This window comes from Phocoena phocoena, chromosome 8 (genome assembly GCF_963924675.1).
Source record: "Phocoena phocoena chromosome 8, mPhoPho1.1, whole genome shotgun sequence".
NCBI classification, from domain to species: domain Eukaryota; kingdom Metazoa; phylum Chordata; class Mammalia; order Artiodactyla; family Phocoenidae; genus Phocoena; species Phocoena phocoena.
The window spans coordinates 59,212,448-59,229,210 of NC_089226.1; the positions used below are offsets into that span (position 1 = coordinate 59,212,448).

The window sequence follows — 16,763 nt, forward strand, 5'->3', positions numbered from 1 at the left end:
GTTGTGAATAATGCTATGGTGAATGAATATGGGCCTACAGATATCTCTTTGAGATAGTGATTTCTTTTCCTTCAGATATATATTCAGAAGTGGGATCATATGAATCATACAGTAGTGTTGAGTTTTTTGAAAAACCTCTGTACTGTATTCCATAATGGCCATACCAGTTTACATTCCCACCGGCAGTGCACAGGGGTTCCCTTTTCTCCACACTGGCCAACACTTATTTCTTTTCTTTTTGGTAGTAACCATTTTAACAGGCATGAAGTAATATCTCATTGTGGTTTTGATTTGCATTTCCTTGATGATTGGTGATGTGAGCACCTTTTATTGTATCTGTTGGACATTTGTGTGTTTTCTTTGGAAAACTTTCCTTTCAGGTCTTTGACCCATTTTTAATTGCATTATTATTATTTTTTGCTGTTGTATAATTTTCTTATATATTTTGAATATTAATGCCTTATCAAAATATGGTTCGCAAACATTTTCTCCCAATTCATAGCGTTTTCATTTTGTTGATTGTTTCTTCTGCTGTGTAGAAGCTTTTTAGTTTTGATGTATTCCCACTTGTTTTTTGCTTTTTGCATTTGTTGCTTGTGCTTCTGTCTCATATCCAAAAAATTGTTGCCAAGACCAGTGTCAAAGAGCTTTTGCCCTGTGTTTTCTTATAGGAGTTTTATGATTTCAGGTCTTACCTTTAAGTTTTTCATCCATTTCAAGTTAAGTTTTGTGAGTGATGTAAGATAGGAGTCTGATTTCACTCTTTTGACATTCCTTTTTTTATATTCTTTTCCATGATGGTTTATCACAAGATATTGAATATAGTTCCCTGTGCTTTACATTAGGACCTTGTTGTTTATCCATCCTATATATAATAGTTTACATCTGCTAATCCCAAACTCCCAGTCCTTCCCTCCCCCACCCCCCTCCCTCTTGGCAACCACAAGTCTGTTCTCTATGTCTGTGAGTCTGTTTCTGTTTTTTTTGTTGTTTGTTTTTAATATTTATTTATTTGGCTGCGCTGGGTCTTAGTTGCAGCACACGGGATCTTTGTTGCCGCATGTGGGATCTTTAGTTGCAGCATGCGTGATCTTTCAGTTGTGGCATGCGGGATCTAGTTCCCTGACCAGGAATCGAACACGGGCCCCCTGCATTGGGAACATGGAGCCTCAACCACTGGACCACCAGGGAAGTCCCTCTGTTTTGTAGATAGGTTCATTTGTGCCATATTTTAGATTCCACATATAAGTGATATCATATGGTATTTGTCTTTCTGTTTCTAACTTACTTCACTTAGTATGATAATCTTTAGTTGCATCCATGTTGCTGCAAACAGCATTATTTCATTCTTTTTTATGGCTGAGTAGTATTCCATTGTATATGTGTACCACATCTTCTTTATCCATTCGTCTGTTGATGGACATTTAGGTTGTTCCCATCCAATTTTATTCTCTTGTATGTGGATATTCAGTTTTTCCAGCACCATTTATTGAAGAGACTATCCTTTCCTCACTGTGTATTCTTGTCTCCCTTGTCAAATATTAGTTGACTGATTATGTATGGGTTTATTTCTCGGCTCTCTGTTCTGTTCCATTGGTTTATATGTCTTTTTAAATGCCAGTACCATCCTGTTTTGATTACTGTGGCTTTGTAATATAGTTTGAAATCAGGACATGTGATACTTCTGAGTTTTGTTCTTTGTCAGAATTGCTTTGGCTATTCAGGGTCTTTTGAGTTTCCATACGAATTTTGGGGTTGTTTTTTCTATTTCTGTGAAAAATGCCATTGGAATTTTGATTTGCATTGAATTTATAGGCTTTGTGTAGTATGGGCATTTTAACAATAATTCCTCCCATCCATGAACATGAGCTTTCTTTCCATTTATTTGTATCTTCAGTTTCTTGCATGAATATCTTAAGTTTTCAGTGTTCATCTTTCACCTCCTTGGTTAAGTTCATAATGTTGAATTTTGTCAAATATTTTTTCTGCATCTATGGGAATGATCATCTGGCTTTTCTTCTTTATTCTGTGGTGAGTTACATTGATTAATTTTTCAGTGTTGAACCATGCTCAGATAAACCCCATTTGGTCATTATGTATTATCCTTTTTATATAATGCTGGATTTGATTTGCTAATATTTGTTAAGGGCTTTCACATCTATGTTTGTAGTGATATTGGCTGTAGGATTTTTTTGCTGCTGGTTGTTGTTGGTTTTTGGTGATGTCTTTTCAAGTTTTGGTGTAGTGGTGATATTGGTCTCATAAAATGAGTTGGTAAGTGTTCCTTTTTTTCTCTGCTTTCTGGAAGAGTTTATGTATGGTGGTATTCTTTCTTTCTTGAACGTTTGCTAGAATTAACCAGTGAAGCCATCTGGGCCTGGAGTTTTGTTTTTGTTTTTTGAGAGATGAGTCTTTAATTACAAATTCCACTTTTTTTTTTTTTTTTTGCAGTACGTGGGCCTCTCACTGTTGTGGCCTCTCTCGTTGCGGAGCACAGGCTCCGGGCGCACAGGCTCAGTGGTCATGGCTCACGGGCCCAGCTGCTCCGCAGCATGTGGGATCTTCCCTGACTGGGGCATGAACCCATGTCCCCTGCATCGGCAGGCGGACTCTCAACCACTACGCCACCAGGGAAGCCCTACAAATTCCACTTTTTAAATTGTTGTAGGGCTTCTCATACTTTCTATTTGTCTCCTTCAAAGAATTTGTCCATTTCATCTAGCTTGCCAAATTTTTGGAGCATGTCTGTGGGTTCTTTGCACTTCCTGTGCATTTCCTATGGCTGACCTTGTACTTCTTGGATCCATATAGTCATTTTTTTTTCTGGCTGCATACTGCTTCTGTAGCTCCTAGGAATTCTGGGGTTCACCTCTTGCATCTATTTTTAAGACCCATTGACACACCAGGTGACCCTATTCTATGATACCTGACAATTTATATGCTGACATTCACTCTCACTTTTAGGCCCACATATATTCACAGAAAACATCAATAATTTTTTTAAAATTAAAATTGAAGTAAAATTAACATAAAGTTTACCATTTTAACCATTTTAAAATATATAATTCAGTGGCTTCCAGTATATTCACAGTGCTATATAACCATCACCACTATCTAATTCTAAACCACTTTTATCACCCCCAAAAGCAACTAATTAAGCTGTCATTCACCATGTTACCCCTCCCCTAAGTCCCTGACAATGACTAATCTGCTTTCTATTTCTACTGATTTTCCTACTCTGGACATTTCATATAAGTGGAATCATACTGTATGAGGCTGTAAAGGTTAATTTTATATGTTGGCTGGGCTGTGGTGCCCAGATTTGTGTCAAACATTATTCTGAATGTTTCTCTGAGGGTGTTTTTGTATGAGGTTAGCATTTAAATCAGTAGATTTTAAGTAAAGCAGATTGCTCACCATAATATGGGTGGGCCTCATCTAGTCAGTTGAAGACCTGACTAGAACAAAAGACTGGTCTCCTGAGTAAGAGGGAATTCTGCAGGAGATGGCATTTGGACTTGAACTGCATTATCATCTTTTTCCTAGGTCTCCAGTCTGGTGCCCTTCAACTTAAATTACAGCATCAGCTTTTCTCTAGGTCTTCACCCTATTATCCCACCCTGCAAAATTTAGACTTAACATCTCTATAATTCCATGAGCAAATTCCTTAAAATAAATGTATTTTTATACATCTACACATGGTACTGGTTCTGTTTCTCTGGAGAACCATACTAACACAGTGGCCTTTTGTGACTGACTACTTTCACTTAGCATAGTGTTTTTGAGGTTCATCCGTGTTGTAATATATGTCAGTATTTATTACTTTTTATGGATGAATAGTATTTTATTTCATGGCTATACCATATTTTGTTTATCCGTTGATCTCTTGATGGACATTTGGGTCATTTCCACTTTTCGGCTGTTATGAATAATGCTGCCATGAACTTTTGTCTACAAATTTTTGTTTTAACATCTATTTTCAGTTTTTTGAGTGTATACTGAGGAGTGGAATTATTGCAGTATATAGTAATTTTATGTTTAGTTTTTTGAGGAAGTACCGAGCACAACAGTTTTGCACAACAGGTGTACTATTTTACATTCTTACCAGTGGTGTATAGGGGTTCTTGTTTCTCCACATCCTGGTCAATATTTGCTCTTTTCCATTTTGTTTTTGTTTGTTTATGTTATAGTCATCCTAATGGGCGTGAAGTGATATCTCATTGTGGTTTTGATTTGCATTTCCCTAACAACTAATGTTGTTGGACATCTTGTCATATGGTTATTTGCTAGTTGTATATCTTCTTTGGACAAATGTCTGTTTAATACTTTTGCCCATTTTTAGATTGGACTGCTTGTCTCTTTGTTGTAGATTTGTAAGAGTTCTTGATATATTCTGGTTATTATACCCTTATTAGATATATGATTTGCAAATATTATTCCATTCTGTTGTCTTTTCATATTCTTTATAAGTTCCTTTGATGCACAAACATTTTTAATTTTGATGAAGTTCATTTTACATATTTATTCTTTTGTTGATTGTGTTTTTGGTGTTCCATTTAATAATCTGTTGCCAAATTCAAGGTAAAGAAGATATATTCCTATGCTTTCTTTTAAGAGTTTTGTAGTTTTAGCTATTACATTTAAGTCTTTGATCCATTTTAAGTTTTATGTTTGGAATGAGATAGGGGTCCAACTTCTTTCTCTTGTGTGTGCAGATCCAGTTGTCCTGGCACCATTTGTTTTTTTTGCGGTACACGGGCCTCTCACTGTTGCGGCCTCTCCCGTTGCGGGGCACAGGCTCCGGACGTGCAGGCCCAGTGGCCATGGCTCACGGGCCCAGCCACTCTGCAGCATGCGGGATCCTCCCGGACCGGGGCACGAACCTGCATCCCCTGCATCGGCAGGCGGACTCTCAACCACTGGGCCACCAGGGAAGCCCTCCTGGCACCATTTGTTGAAGAGACTATTCCACCTCTAATGGTCTTGGCATCCTTGTTGATAATCAGTTGGCCGTAGATTTTTGAGTTGGTGTCTGGACTATCAATTCCATTGAAAAATACTGTAAACCAACAGACATATACAGAACATTCCACCCAACAAAGCAGAATATACATTTTTCTCAAGTGCACATATCTCAAGGGTAGACCATAAGTTGGGGAATAAACAACTATCAATACATTAGAAAATACCAAAATCATGCAAAATATCTTTTCTGATCACAATGGAATGACGCTATAGAAATCAACAGAAGGAAAACTGAAAAATTTGCAAATATGTGGAAGCTAAACACTGTAATCTTGAACAATGAGTGGGTTAAAAGAAATCACTAGGAAAATTAGAAAATACTTTGAGAGGGATGAAAACAAAAACACAACATAACAAAACTTAAGATATGCAGTGAAAGTGCTTGGGAAATTTATAGCTCTAAACACTTACATTAAAAATAAAGAAAGATCTCATATTAACCTAACTTTACACCTAAGGAACTAGAAAAAGAGCAAGCCGAAACCAAAGCTAGCAGAAGGAAGAAAATAATAAAGATTATATTAGAGATAGACAAAACAGAGAATAGCACGACAATAGCATCAAGGAAACCAAAGTGGGTTCTTTGAAAAGATCAACACATTAACAAACCTTTAGCTAGTGTAAGAAAAAGAGAAGATGACAATAAATAAAATCAGAAGTGAAAGTGGGGACGTTACATCCTGTTCTACTGAAATAAAAAGGATTATAGGAGAGTACTGTGAGCAGTTGTACACCAACAAATTGGATAACCTAGACGAAATGGATAAATTCCCAGAAACACACAAATTACTAAAACGGAATCAAAAAGAAATAGAAATGCTCAACAGACTTTTGACAAGTAAGGAGATTGAATTAGTAATCAAAAAATCTTCCAACAAAGACAAGTCTAGGACTAAAATTCACAGTTGAATTTTACCTTATGGTTAAAGAAGAACTAACATCAATACTTTTCAGAATCTTCAAAAAAATAGAAAATGAGGGAACACTGCTAACTCATTCTATGATGTCCTTATTACCTTGATAACCAAAGTCAAAGATACCACAAGAAGCTACAGATCAGTATCCCTTATGAACATTGATACAGAAATCCTCAACAAAATACTAGTACACTGAATCCAACAACACATTAAAAGGATTATACACTATGACAAAGTGAAATTCATTCCAGGAATGAAAAAGTTCAATATAAGAAAATCAAGGAATGAAATATACCATATTAATAGAATGAAGGGGGAAAAAAAACCATTAATAGCAGGAAGGGGACAAAATTCAATACCCTTTCATGATAAAAACACTCAAACTAGGAATTGAAGGAAACTTCTTTAATAATCCTGTTTTTTAAAATATTTCCTTATTTAGTTGGTTGCTCTGGGTCTTAGTTGTGGCAGGTGAGCTCCTTAGTTGTAGGATGTGAACTCTTAGTTGCAGCATGCCTGTGGGATCTAGTTCCCTGACCAGGAATCAAACCCGGGCCCCCTGCCTGTGGGGCTTGGAGTCTTAACCACTGCTCCACCAGGGAAGTCCCCTGAAGGAAACTTCCTTAACATGATAAAGGACACATATGAAAAGCCTACAAGTTAACATTATACTCAGTGGTGAAAGACTAAAAGCTTTCCCCCAAAAGGAACAAGGCAGGATGCCCACTTCACCACTGCTATTTTCTTGTGACTTTGACATTCTATAATTCTATCTGGAAGTGGTATTTGCTTCATTAGGGTTTTTGTTTGTTTGTTCGTTTTTTGTTTTTAAGTTTTAAAAATTCATCTGCTCCATGGCAGCATTTTTCTCATGAGGGTCCTTCAGCTACTCTGTTTTTCCTGTGCTGTTTTTTCTTTTTAAAATTTTGTATTTGCATAGATCTATTCTTGCTCCTTTTGGGGTTATTTTTGAATGAAGAGGGTTTTTCCTGTACAACTTTTTAGGATACCAGAAGTAGGTATCTTAGGGTAGCTACAGTCTTCAAATTTACAGTAATTTTCTCTATGACCAGGGTTGAGTTGTATGAATTTATTTTCTTTCTCCTCAGCCAGAGAAGATGGCTGCTGCAGGGCTGTTCATAGTGCAGGCTGTCTCACTATTTTTTTTTTTTTGCCATACCAAGCAGCCTAATTTCTGCTAGCGTAGATTGTTTGTGTGATTTCTAATTTAGTACTTTCTCCTCTGTTTCTTCAAACTGAGCAGCAAACAAAGGTCCCTCTACCAGCACATGTCCCCTGTTTTTTGTTTTTTTTTTTTTTGCGGTATGCGGGCCTCTCACTGTTGTGGCCTCTCCGGTTGCGGAGCACAGGCTCCAGATGCACAGGCTCAGCGGCCATGGCTCATGGGCCCAGCCGCTCCGCGGCATGTGGGATCTTCCCAGACCGGGGCACGAACCCGCATCCCCTGCATCGGCAGGCGGACTCTCAACCACTGCGCCACCAGGGAAGCCCTGTCCCCTGTTTTTGTTGTTGTGAATGTGGTTTAAATTTTATACCTCAGAAAGCTGCAGTTGAAGAAATGTACTCCCCCCACCACTTTGAGTTTTGGAACCTCATGCCTTATATCTACCCTCCTCCAATTTAATTGTCTCTCCTTAGGCCTCTCTTCCACTTACATTTCTTATGTTTACTAGTTTTATTGGAGATCATTTATGTTTTTTATTCTGTTTGTTGCTTTTGGGTAATTTCTGAGAGAAGGGAGATTCTGACTTTGCTCTGTTATCTAATACCAGAAGTACTTAAAATGTAATTTTTTGTTAGTGCTTTACATATTCAATTAGTCAAAATATTTTAACTGGATTAAATTTCATAATTATAAACTGTAGATGTGATATTTTCACCTAGCTAACAAATACTTTTCTAGTATTTACTATGTGCCAAGGCTGTTCTAAGTGCTTTATCAATATGTACTCATAATTCTATGAGGTAGATTTTTTTTTATTCTTATTTAATTGATCGGAAACTGAAGCATGGTAAGGAAAATTAACTTGCCCAAGGTTACCTAATGAATAAGAAATAAGAATGAACACTTTCTACCTTTCATTCTATGCCTGTAGCATTTGTGGGTCTTGGCATCATTTGATTATACCTTATGCTAGTGAATCCCTTGAGCAGAGTCCATGCCTCATTCATTTTTATATTCCCAGTGCATATTTAGTAGAATACCTGAAATTCAGAAGATACTCAATGAATGTTGTTGGTGAATTAATATTTTTTATTAGGAGCCAAGTAATCTTCTCTCTGTCAGACTTATATAGCTTCAGTTGTTTGTTCTACTTGCTTTGTTTAAAAATTTTTATTTTTTGGTATTCTCATGTCATCATTTTAATGCTATTGCCATATTTGTGTTAATAACACCTCTAAAAACAGCTATTGTATTCCAGGGCAAAATTATAAAGGTTTCCTTATGAAAGAGTTGTCAGTGTCCTGATAATATAAGTACTAGTACCCTTACCCCAGTTTGCTATCTGTGCTAACAGATTATTTTTTATATTCTGGTATTAGTTATTTTTAAACAGTGTCATTTGTAAAATAAGAGGTCAGCGAACTCAGAGTAGTAAAAATGTGGTGGTCATCTTGTAGTTCATTTGTTTTTATTGCTGAGTTTTATTCCACTGTAAGAATATGTCACTGTTTGTTGATCTGTTATCCCACTGGCGGGGGCACTGGGACCGTTTCCTGTTTTGGGCTATTTATGAATAAAAGTGCTATGAATATTCTTGTCAAGTGTTTTTGTGGAGATTTGTTATCATTTCTCTTGGTAAATGCCTAGTATTAGAATTTATGTCAAGATAGATGTATGTTTAGTTACATAAGAAATACCAGATTTTTTCCCCAAGTGGTTGTACCATTTTACATTCCCATGGACTACATGTTAGAGTTTCATTGCTCTGTACCCTCACTGATATTTATAATTATCAGTATTTTTAATTTTAGCCATTCTGGTGGGCGTGTTTATTTTTAATATTCATCATTATGGGTTTGATATCCCATCTCCACTACCACCATTAATAATTCGAATGTTCTTTGGTGTTCTGCTTATCCTGGTGATGAATTACAGAGTTAGGGAGTTCCCAAGACAACTCTCACTCCAGATACCAACTGCAAGTTTGGAGGCCTCCAAGACCACTCTCACTTCTGTCATGACTTGCAAGATTGTGGTCCCCAAGACTAACCTTGGATTTGATAATTTGCTAGAAGAACTCACTGAAAGTTTACTTAAAATTATGGTTTATTATAGTGAAAGGATATATTTTAAAATTAGCCAAGGGAAGAGGTGTATTTGGTCAGTTAGATAGATTGACTGCCCATGTGGCTGACCTTGGTCTCCAGCTCCTTCAGAAGTTCAGCTGATAGCACACGCGCCCCAGGCCCCCCCCCCCCCCCCCGCCCCCCCCAATAAATCACATTGTTGTTAGCATTTTCTATCTGGCATGGCCTAAGGGTCCCAGGTAAACAAAAACACTCTTATCAGGCATGACATTCCAAAGGTTTAGAGATTACCTCCCAAAGCCAAGGGCAAAGGCCAGACCTCTCTTTGGGCAAGGCTAAACCTTTATTACACACCTTTATACCTTCCTTGGTTGTTTTTTATTTTTCTTTCATTAATTTTCTAAATATTTTTGTGACTTTTTAATGAAAATTTCAAACATACAACAAGGTTGAAAGAATTTTACAGTAAACACCCATCACCCAAACCTAAATTCTACTGTTAATATTGTACTGTGCAGTATACTCGCTTTGTCACTTATCTACGTATTTACCCATCCTCTATCCATCAACAATCCACCTTATTTTTAAAATTTATTTCAAAGTAATTGTACACATTACCAGACTTTTCCCTAAATAATTCAGCATGCAGATCATTAGAGTTCAGTATTTCTTATAGTTTCTTATTTTGAGGTAAAATTTATATACAATGAAATATAAATCTTAGGCATACAATTGCCAAGTTTTGACAAATACATACACTCAAGTAACCCAGCCTCTATCAAAATTTAATTTTGTATTTTTCTTTTCTTTATTTATTTTTTATTTTTATTTTTGGCTGCGTTGGGTCTTTTTTGCTGTACGTGGGCTTTCTCTGGTTGCAGTGAGCGGGGGCTACTCTTTGTTTCGGTGCACGGGCTTCTCACTGCGGTGGCTTCTGTTGTTGCAGAGCACAGGCTCTAGGCACGCAGGCTTCAGTAGTTGTGGCGCGTGGTCTTAGTTGCTCCGCGGCATGTGGGATCTTCCCGGGCCAGGGCTCGAACCCATGTCCCCTTCATTGGCAGGCAGATTCGTAACTACTGCACCACCAGGGAAGCCCCCCCCCGCTTTTTAAAAAAATATTTATATATTTATTTGGCTGCACCGGGTCTTAGTTGCAGCAGGCGGGCTCTTTTAGCTGTGGCAAGTGGGCTCTTAGTCGAGGCATGCGGGATCTAGTTCCTGACCAGGGATCGAACCCGGGCCCCATGCACTGGGAGCGTGGAGTCTTACCCACCGGACCACCAGGGAAGTCCCCTTCCTTGGTTTTTAAAGCTCACAAAATGTTTGTGTTAACTGATACAATCTGTGACCAAAGTCAAGAAACTTAATTGGTTCGTATGGGATATAGACTGTGATCTTGGTTCCGCCTATCCCAGGAGCTAACCTAAGTCTAAAACCTGATTATAGAGTTTCTGTCTGTTCTTTCATTCATTAAGCAAACGTTTATTGAACTACTACCGTTTTCAGGCACTGTGCTACACATGTAAATACAAAGCACACTCATTGCTCCCAGGGAACTCCATAGTCAATTAACAGACAGTTACAGTACTTGAAGCACGTGCTGTGTTATAAGATGCTGGAGGATCACAGAGAGGGTGTCTAAATCACAAGTGGAATTCAGGAAGATTTCTCAGGAGAGGTCATGTTTAAGCTAAGTTTTGAAGGATATGAGATTTAGTTCAAGTAATAGGGGAAAGGAATTCCAAGCAGAAAGGACCACGTTTGCTGGAGTGTGAAAGCAGGAGCCTAGGTCCTTTTACTATACTTATCTGTAGCCTAGGATGTGAATGGAGGAGTTTATAGACATGAAGCCACACTAGCAGTCAAGTCTGGATAGTAAGTAACCTCATCTGTCATGTTAAAGGAATTTAGATTTTTTTCTAGGAGTGATGAAGAGCCATTTCAGAAATGTTAGCAGGAAAGTGGCTTGATCAGATTTATTTTACGAAAATTATTTAGAGCATTAGATTTTTATTAAAGAATTGTTGCATGGATTTATTCTTATTCCTTTCTATATCATATGGAATTTATATGAGTTGATTGAAAATTAGTGCTTTTTTATCTTTAATTTTTTTCTAATTATAGAAATATTAAATAATTAGTAGAAGAAAAACATAAAATAGAAAATAAAGAATCTCATGTCCGCTTATTTTAACAATAAAAATTTGGATATATTCTTTGAGTGGCCCCCCCGATACATATTTTCCAGGTATACAGAATTTATACAGATACCTGTATTATATAGAGGTATATATTAATATTTTTAAGACAAAATGAGATCTTGCTTTACATATTCTTCTGAAGCTTTTAAAAAATATTGGGTAATATATTGTAGCTTTCTTCACAGTACTTATAATTATCCCATTTATTATTAAATATTTCTTTGTATAATGATTTATTTACTATCTGTTAGTCCTATTTGATGTCTGTCTTATTCAGTGCTATATCATCAGTACCTATACAGGTACTTTGTTCCTTTTTTATGGTCTTTTCCACAATAGCCAGTCAGTTAATGTTTATTGCATGAGTTAATTGAGGCTATCTTTCTATACCAGCACATACAGAATTACCACATTCTTTTTAGTGGCCATATAGGATTCTTCTGAATATAATAGAATATATTTTGAAAGGTTAGTTTGTTCCATTTAACTATTAAATTTTTAAAAATATACAGTGGGAATGTAAAATGGCACAGCTGTTATAAAAAATAGTTTGATGGTTCTTCGAAAAGTTAAGCATAGAATTATCATATGACCCAGCATTTCTACTCTTAAGTATATATTCAAAAGAACTTAAAACTTAGTTCTACATAGAAATTCATAAACGAATGTTCACAGCAGCATTATTCATACTATTGAAGATGTAGAAACAACTCAAATGTCCATTGGTGGATGAATGGATGAATTGTAGTATATCCATGCAATGAAGTATTAATCAGCCATAAAAAGGAGCAAAGTATTGATACATTCTACAACTTGGATGGATCTTGAAAACATGCTCAGCGAAAGAAGGCAGACACAAAAGATTACATATTACATGATTCCTTTTATATGAAATATCCAGAATAGACAAGTCTATGGAGAGAGAAAATTGGCTTAGTTGTTGCCAAGGGTAAGGGGATTGGGAATGGAGAATGATTACTTACTTAATGGGTATGAAGTATTCTTCTGGAGTGATTAAAAAGTTTTGAAAGTAGGGAGAGGTGGTGATTGTACACACTGTAAATGCACTAAATGCTGTTGAATTGTATACTTTAAAATGCTTAATTTTATGTCATATAAATTTTACCTCAGTGAAAAATATATACATGTACACATGGTATAGATTCAAACAATACAAACAAGAAATCAGTAAAAGATCTTTCTTTTACCACTATGACCAATTCCTTTCTTCATAAGGAACCATTGTTAGACCAGTTTCATGTTAAATATTTTAGGGAATTCTATCACAGTGATTCCTAAGGGGACCACAGTAGCATTTTTGAATGGTACAGTTTTATATCTGATGGACTGTGGTAACTGAGAAGTATCATAATGATCATAACAGCATATACATATAAACATTTTTATATGAAAAGATAGTAATATACTATATATATTATTCTGTAACTTTTTTGTTTACTAACCATTGCATCTTCCTATAAAGTTGCAATTTACTAAATAATCCATCTTTTCCCCTTTGAATCAAAATGCCATCTTTTTTAGTTACTAAATTTTTATTTATTATATTGATATTTGGTATTTGGGTATATTTGGGTGTATTTCTGACTTATGTTTCATTATCTCTGTTTGCTCATTTCATTACCGAGCTGTTTTAATTACTGTTGCTTTTAAACTTAATTTTTACTATCTGGTGAGAGTAGGTGATAATTTTTAACATTATTCTTTCTCAGAATATTTATAACAATTCTTTTTTTAAAATATTTTTATTTATCTTTGGCTGCGTTGGGTCTTTGTTGCTGTGCACAGGCTTTCCCTGGTTGCGGCGAGTGGGGGCCACTCCTCACTGCGGTGCACGGGCCTTTCATTTTGGTGGCCTCTCTTGTTGCAGAGCATGGGCTCTAGGCGCGCGGGATTCAGTAGTTGTAGCACACGAGTGCAGTAGTTGTGGCTCGCGGGCTCTAGAGTGTAGGCTCAGCAGTTGTGGCGCACGGGCTCAGTTGCTCCGTGGCACGTGGGATCTTCCCGGACCAGGCTTGAACCTGTGTTCGCTGCATTGGCAGGCAGATCCTTAACGACTGTGCCACCAGAGAAGCCCCTATAACAATTCTTAAGTGTTCATTTTTCCATTTGAACTTTATAATCAACTTACCTACATAAAAGAAAAATTCTCCTGGAATAATGGCAAACTTATCTCTCAGCTCCTCAAACCTTGGCAACTGATAATCTACTTTCTGTCTTTATGGACTTGCCTATTCTGAACATCTTGTATAAATGGAGTCATATAATATGTGGGATTTTATGTCTGGCTTCTTTCACTTAGCCTGATATTTTCAAGTTTCATCCATATTGTAGCATATATCAGTACTTTGTTCCTTTTTATGGTTGAGTGATATACCATCATATGAATGTAGCAACATCTTGCTTATCCTTTCATCAGTTGATGGACATTTGGGTTGTTGTCACTTTTTGGCTATGATGAATAATGCTGCTATGAATATTCATTTACAGGTTTTTGTGTAGACGTATGTTCTAAGTTTTCATGGGTATATACCCAGGAATATAATTGCTGGGTCTTATGGTAACTCTACGTTAAACCTTTTGAGGATCTCTCAGACTATTTTCTGAAGCAGCTGTACTGTGTTACATTCCCAAAAGCACTCTACGAGAGTTCTCATTTCTCTTCATCCTGCCAGCACTTGTTTTTGTCCATCTGTTTAATTATAGCACTCATTAATATTTTAAAAGAGAAACTGATGTTGAATTTTAACAAATGCCTTTATATCTTATATGAAGGTTACTTTTTTGCTCTGTTCTCTTGCTGTGGTTTATAATAAATAGATTTCCTAATATTGATGATGTAAATTTTGAGCAGTTGTGATCTTGTATTTGTTTTATTTAGAAGAAGAAATTACTTAGTAGACATGTAATTGTTTAACAACAACTAAAAATTGCACTGACAATTTTAAAATTAGTTGATATGCATGTTCAGAGTAAAAGAGTTTAGTTCCCCTTTTCTTGCAGACTTCACTTGAACATTCTTATTTCAAGATGAGATACATCTAAGGTTAAAAGAGTTCTAAATAAATAGCTGAAATATTTCCTTTCATCTTTTGTAAAATATTAAAAATACCACCTCCTTCAAAATACAGGTAAGTTTTCAGATTTTTAATGATTAAAGTTTAAGCGAGTTCATTTTAATTAGTCTTGTTTGCCTGGGGAGATATATTTAGTAACACAAGTCATAATAATTTCTCAGTCCAATTTTAGTAAAACAACATGGGTGTAAAAAAGGTTTGTGCATATGTTTATAAGTGCATTTATTTACTTAAAATAAGGACTTTATTTTTTCAAACATAATGTAAATTCTTACTAAAACATCAGAAAATATAGAAAGCAAAATCAAAAGAAAAAAGTGAAAGCCAGTAATCCCACTGTCCAGAGAAAACTTACATTACTATTATATATATATATGCAGACACACATAATTTACATATATATACACATACACCAAATATATATATAATAGAGTATACAAATGCATGTATACAGTGTGCTTTACATATATGCATATATAATATATAGTTTATATGTTTTCTCTTAAGGAGAGTAGACGAATTGTATTTTAAAGGACTGTGTTAAACACTTTATAATGCACCAAACCCCATAAGAAAAAGGGTCTTGCTCAACTCTTTTTTTGTTTGTTTTTTAAATTGTGGTAAAATACATATAAGATTTACTATCTTAATCTTTTTAAGTGTACAATTTAGTGCTATTAAGTACATTCATTTTGTTTTGCTGCCACCACCATCCATCTTCAGAACTCTTTGCATCTTGCAAAACTGAAACTCTCTACCTATTAAATAATAACTCCTCTGATCCCCTCCTCCCACTGCCTGGCAACCACCATTCTCCTTTATGTCTATATGATTTTGACTGCTCCAAGTACCTTATATAAATGGAATCATACAGTATTTGTCCTCTTGTGGCCGACTTACTTCACTCAGCGTAATGTCCTCAAAGTTTATTCATGTTGAAGCATATGTCAGAAATTCCTTCCTTTTTAAAGCTAAATAATAGTTATCCATCCCAAACAAATGTAGTGAAATTTTAAATACTTTAATTTCTTACAGAAGAAGTGAATAGTCATGTTGGTAAATTTAAATAATTATTAAAATGGGGAGTTTTGGTTTATTGCCTTTTTTTCTATTCCAGCTCTTTCTTTATATTTTTTACTTTTTACTGTGATATCTCTGCCTTAATGAAGTGCTTTTAAGAGCAGAGATACCTGACACCTCACAGAAAAGTCTTTAAACTCAGACTACTCAAAGTAAATTGTTAATGTTATCATATTTCATTGACTCTACCTTGCCTGTGGTTTGTAAGGTACACTGTTATTTCATGTACTGTTAAGATAGAAGAAAATACTGCCAATCATTATTTGTTTGTTTATTTATTTATTTTTAAAGGAACATTTATTTATTTATTTTTTGGCTGCATTGGGTCTCTGTTGCTGTGTGTGGGCTTTCCCTAGTTGTGGCGATTGGGGGCTACTCTTCATTGCGGTGCGTGGGCTTCTCATTGCGGTGGCTTCTCTTGTGGCGGAGCATGGGCTCTAAGTGCGTGGGCTTCAGTAGTTGTGGCACGTGTGCTCAGTAGTTGTCTGCCAGTCATTTAAAAGATGAATACCAATATCATAAATGTTAAAATGTGAAAAGTATTTACTGTAGAATCTGTGAAATATAATAATATGTGTGGAAATGGTGCTCTTATTATGCCATAACATGTGGTAGCCTTGTACTTTGTTCTGTGACTCCTGTAAAAGAATGGAATGAAGGAAATGATTTGACTATTTCATGTTGAGAAGCTGATCAAATTTTGATTTTCACCTTGTTTTCTATAGTCCCTCTATGTTTATTATTTATATTCAGGAAACATTTTTACTACCTACTATGCACTAGCCATTGTGATAACAGTAGCTAACACACACACGTGCGCACACACACACACACACATTTGTCTTTTACTCTGTGCTGGTCACTATTTTGAGCACTTTATATATTGTCATTAACTAAATTTTACACTATCCCTATGAGGTAGATACTATTTCTATATCCATTTTACCAAGAAGGAAACTGAGGCACAGAGAAGTCAAGTGACTTGACCAAGGTCATACAGCTAGTAAGTGGTGGAGCTAGGATTTGAATGTGGATTGTCTTAACTCCTGGGTCTGTGGTGTCAGCAGTATTCTTAGGCACATAAGGTGAATGACATATTGTGCCTTCCCTCAACACAGCTTACCAAGCAGTATGTGAGGGTGTATTGATAACTTTACATAAAATTATTGTTA

The 16,763-nt window shown here is 35.9% G+C and overlaps 1 protein-coding gene across 1 annotated transcript in view; it reads left to right on the forward strand.

Annotated features, from left to right (window-relative positions):
* Nucleotides 1-16,763, forward strand: part of FCHSD2 (FCH and double SH3 domains 2) — a 301,858-nt gene that overhangs the window by 31,235 nt on the left and 253,860 nt on the right. The gene's annotated exons all lie outside the window — the stretch shown is intronic.